Here is a 5846-nt window from a genome sequence, read left to right as displayed (position 1 = left end):
TGCAGCCCAACTGTCATCTATGATTTCTTTTCATTGTACTCATACTAGTAGGTTAGTTTCTCTGCTTCTTGGATCCATAGCTTCCTCTTCCTTGAATTCTATTCTCATTTTGTTGGGCTATATCATCAAGTTAAATTTTTAAAAAGTTACATGTGCATGAAAGTTGATTTGGGGCATTAATGCATTTCTTAAATAATTTAATTTTGTCATTCTTGATTGAGTTTTATTGGACAGTGAGTTGTAGTCTGATAATCATTTTTTCCTCAGTAATACATAGACATGGCTCCGTTCTTTTCTAACATCCACTTTGTTGTTGAGGTTGCTGATGCCAATATGAATCTCATTTTTGAGGGAGAGTTGACTTCTTTTGTTTTGACTTTACTTTTTTCTGTCTCTGGAATTTTTCAGAATCTTCATTATCCTTGATATTCTGAAATTTGATGGGATGAATCTAGATGTGGTTTTTCAATTCATTCATCTTACTTAGCTCTTGGAGGCTCTTTAGAGTCCTATGATTTCATCCCAGGTACAAATTCCACCTCTGGGGTGAAGTTGGATGAATATTTAGCAATATAGGAATAATTTCAACAAAGTATATTTGGGTTGGGGGAGGAGTCTGAGTGGAGAAGGAAAAAGGCAGGGCTTAGCATGTGAAAAAGTATACTCCTCCCATGTAAATTGATAACAATAAGATGTAGTGGACAGAAAGTGGTAGAATTAGCAGGTGCCCTAATAAATAGCACATGTATTATTTTTATGTCATGTTTTCTATTGAAAGTTAAACAAAATATTTGTGCATATTGTTATAGGAGAGAAATTAGATTGCTTAGGAACTTAATAACATGTGTATTTAAGTCAAATTTTGTAGAGCTTTTGAAATTCAGTAAGCATCTTATGAAACGAAAACTTCATCATAGCGATAGAAACATACGCTTAGAATCTTTCCTTTCAAACCTTAACGTATCATGTAAAACTAAGAAATTGTACTTTTACAAATCATTTCCCTATAATTGATTTTTGGTGCCCATCTTTCTGAATCCTCAACAGATGTTCCACAGTTTCTTTAATATATTGCTTCATTTTAAAGTAAAAGCACAAATAAGCTTTTTAAATGTCAGAGAATGTCATGTCATATCATATTAAACTCCATGAAAATTTTCCCCTTAATTCATAACAGTATGTAGTTGAGCAAAAAGAAATTCCATATTGGGAAGAAATCATTGGAAAGATGATGAAATATGTGATTCTAGGTAGAGTTCTTTTAAGTTTCTCTTTATCACAAACATCAATGGTTATTTGATCTGATTGTTGTGTAGTTGAACATATTAAAGTTTAAGAACTACTAACGTAAAGGATCCATGAAAGTAAGCCTATTATGATTTATTTATTTATTAAAATTTGAGTATCTACTTTTATATAAAAAATTATGTTTGACAATCTTATTTTGATTATTATAAGCAGTTATATAAACCAAGGAGATTTGAATGGCTTTTTGCATCAGATGATTTTCTCATCGACCTCAGATTATCAGTTTATTTTCTTAAATGTAGAATTCCATTTCCTTCCTGTGTATGTACATTCTTGAGGCCTTTTACAGGTTGCCTCTGCTTTGTATAGGATAGGTGGCTGCATTTACTGGTGTGTGACATATTTACATCATTTAAAAGGTATGTGGCATATTTTTTGACCTTGGAATGAAAATTGTTATGTAACTGTCACTTGTCATTATCATGGGACCATCCAGCTGTGACAAAGGGTTTTAAATATAATCAAGCACTCCCATGTCAAACAAAATTATGTACTTCTTTGTTGTGAATAAGTAGGCTAGTTACTCTAGTTGTATCCTACTAAGCATATACTTGTTGAATACTTCGTGTTAAATTGGTCTGTATGTTTGGAAGTTCTGTTCACTCCTCCATGCTGACAAGCCAGTATCATGCTGTGTTGTAATTGTGTCAACAAACCACAGTGTACTCCTCTGTGCGTTTAGCCAATAGAAATAACTTTATTAGTCAATAAGAAGTTATAACAGATTATACAGGAACACATCATATGTAGAAAGGAAAGGAGAAGTGTAGGTAGCCCTTCAGTCTGCATAGAAGACTCAGGAAATATAATGGAAAGTGAGTGTAGGGTAGTAAATCAGTGACTGTGCTATTTGCTCTCTTTTTTTCTTTTCTTAGAACTTGTTCTATCTCTAAAGCGTTAGGTGGCAAGAAGGAAAACTATCATTTGATTTCAGTGAGTAAAAACCATTCTAGAATGCTCCGTGTGTAGTTTTTTTCTTAAGCTAGTTCAAGTTGAGTTACTCTCATTGGCAAAGTTACCAGAATAAATAACTAATATTATCACCATTTCTATGACATGATTCATGAAAGAAATGCAATATTAATAGTTTTTACTAGATTTTTCATTAGATCCGTATATCCAGCTACATCTTCTCAGATCATTGCAACTGCTAATAAATCTTACAGTTTAAGTTGTCTCCCTTACTAAAAAAGCTCAAAATCCTTGAATAATATAATTTAACATCTACTAAATTTTTCAAAATGTAGTTTTTTGGTATGGGTACTTGTTAAATCTTCATTTTTATGTGTGCAACTATATATTGCTAGCTATTGTTTTCTTCATCCTTTTAGTGATTCTGGTCTTCTTCAATTGAATAGCTTAAATAAAGGAAGATTCCAACTTTAAATATCACCTGTTTCTTGAAAGTACATTGGGAACTTTTGTAATTTGGAACATACTTTTCCATCAATATAGTGTTGCTATTAATAGTGCTGGGTTATTTTGGTTTGCCAATGAAAACTACTTAACTAATGTAGGTGAAATTACCAAACCACATCATTCACCTTCAGCTTTCCCCTTTTCCATTGATATTTCAGCCATACCACTTAATAAATTAAGTTTTGTGGTTCTCCTGGAAGTCAAACTATCATTTTAAATAATATTTCTATGAAATGTTGAGTTGAAACTTGAAATACCAAAAACACATTTCTGTTTCCTAGTCTCAGGAAAGGGAATTAATTTGACTTTTAAAATATTTTCTTCCCCCATTTCTTTTTTTAAAAAATATTTTATGGATTTTTTAGAGAGAGGAAGGGAGAGGGATAGAGAGTAAGAAACATCGATGAGAGAGAAACATCGACCAGCTGCCTCCTGCACACTCCCTACTGGGGATGTGCCCGCAACCAAGGTACATGCCCTTGACCGGAATCAAACCTGGGACCCTTGAGTCCGCAGGCTGACGCTCTATCCACTGAGCCAAACCGGTTAGGGCTTCTTCCCCCATTTCAACCCCTAACTACTTCCACAACACATGATGGGAAAATTAGGTAATTGCTTGAGCTGTATGCATGAAAGCTGTTTTGAAAAATAATTAACTAATAGAGAACTAAAAATGAAGCAGTTCTTGAACATCCCCTAGTGCAGTGGTCGGCAAACTCATTAGTCAACAGAGCCAAATATCAACAGTACGATTGAAATTTCTTTTGAGAGCCAAATTTTTTAAACTTAAACTATATAGGTAGGTACATGGTTATTAACTTAATTAGGGTACTCCTAAGGCTTAGGAAGAGCCACACTCAAGGGGCCAAAGAGCCGTATGTGGCTCACGAGCCTCAGTTTGCCGACCACGGGACTATAGACCAAAGATAGTTTAGAGGTATAAGGTCAAAATTAGAAAATAATTGTGTCATTACATAGGATGTACATAGTTAATAAGATATAAAACATTTAAATTATAAATAATTGATATTCCCCCAAATTAAAAGTATCAAACCAATAACATACTTTAGAAATAGGAATGTGTAAGAAGCTAAATCTTACTTCCAAGTGGCTGCTAAGCAAACTCAGAAGCTATATGAAACATTGGAAAGTTAAGGCAAGCCATATGATATTGTCCAACACTAGTCTCATAGAAAATTTCCAAATAGTATTTGGAGAGCGCAGTTTTGTGTTTTTTAAAAGGCAATGTTAGCAGGAAGAAGTCTGCATTATAATCTGTGTGAGTGTATGTGTGTGAGGGGGAACACCATCAATATTAAATAGCCTTGGCCTAAATTCCCAGATTTGACAAGTTTGAAACTCAAGTTCATAAAACACACACACACTAATTTTCTGAGCACACTATCGTGATATGAACCTGGGTTATGGATGCTTATATAACTTGGTATATATATATATATATATAGTAACTTATGTAGTTGGTGATGAAATGATCATTGAGCTTTTCTGGCTTTCAATATGAAAAATTTTAAAAGGTTGAACAATCGGATTACTCAGAGCCAGCCAAAAACCACAAACCAGAACTGTGGTTTCAAGTAGGAACCAATGCCTTGGAGTTCAAGACCGTTTATTAATATAAATTAAAAAAATATGTTTTTATTGATTTTGGAGAAAAAAGAAGAGAGTCTTTCACATTGGTTGGTTGAGTCACATATGCACCCCGGTTAGGGATCGAAACCGAAACCCAGGCATGTGTCCTGACAGGAAATCAAACCAATGACCTTTCGGAACACAGGATGACACCCAACCCATTGAGCCACACTGGCCAGGGCTAATTAAACATTTTTAATTGATTTTTTTAGAGAGCGAGGAAGGGAGAGGGAGAGAAACATTGATGGGCTGCCTCCTGCATGCCCCCTACTGGGGACCGAGCCTGAAACCTGTAATCCAGACATATGCCCTGACCAGGAATCCAATAGACCATGCCAAACCAATTGAGCCACACTGGCTAAGGCTCAAGATTATTTTAAGGGAGGTTGCCTGGAGAAAACATCTTTGGCTCTACACATATTTTTCTTGAATCTCATAGATACCAATGGTAAACACATACACAGAGCTTTCCTAAAAAAAGGTATTTTAATATTTTCTGAGAGGAATGGCATTTCATTTTATTCTTGCTTATAGCCAGCTTTTCGCACAGTGCCTGATTCAATAAATATTCACTGAACTAGTGAAAATGGTAAAGAAGGAATTTCAGTTGAACACAAACTGACAAAGGGAGAGATTATATAAAGGCAAGAAAGTTTCTGCTCTAGATTTACAGTCCAACCTCACTTACATAAGTGCAAAATATTTTCTTCTTGGTGTTGCTCCCCAATATAGCAATTTTGTACTGGGAGTTAGCATTTTCTTCACAAGGAACAATCACTAACTCCCTACTCCTCAATGTTGCTTATGCTCTTGATTGTAAGTCATCAGAGTATCAAATGAAGTTGAGAGCGGGTCACCTGGCTGTGGTTCAAGCACCTCAGGTAAAATTAAGGGGCCAATTGTTGCTGTGTTCAGACTTGGCCTGTGATTGTTCATAATGCTCACAGGTTTGCGAAGTTTAAAAACCGGCGTGTGGCATGCTTTTCAGGCCCTTTGCCCAAACGGTGGTCTGACCCCTACTTTTTTGTATGGCCTTAAATGCGTGTTTATAATGTGCAGACAAATGCCAACTCCTATTTCCAAGGGGAAAACCAAGCTCAGGGTAGTGTCAAGGTTTATCAGGAGCGAGGCTGAGGGGTGAAGTGTGCGGACGCCTGTGTGTGTGTGAGACAGAGGAGAAAGAGGAGAGGAAGGCAGAGCGAGAGGGAGAGAGAAGCTGCTGTCCTCAGGATCCCTCTCTCCGGTTTGCTGTTTGCCTACATGCTGTCTCTCCACCCCACAGCAGAGATCTGAGGCGAGTATCTGGGCCGATTCGAGCAAAGCAAACACAAAACAGACCTTCAGATTACAGAATCTCGGCGCGTCCCCGGGTGGGCATCCTTGAGCCTCGTCTTCAACCCGGGAGAGCTGTCCATGGTGCTGACCGCATCCTTCCCACGCCCTCCTGGCTTCGGAGGCTGCACGCACCG

Source organism: Myotis lucifugus, unplaced genomic scaffold (assembly GCF_000147115.1).
Source record: "Myotis lucifugus unplaced genomic scaffold, Myoluc2.0 scaffold_65, whole genome shotgun sequence".
Classification (NCBI taxonomy): Eukaryota; Metazoa; Chordata; class Mammalia; order Chiroptera; family Vespertilionidae; genus Myotis; species Myotis lucifugus.
Note: the sequence above shows the minus strand (reverse complement) of the source record.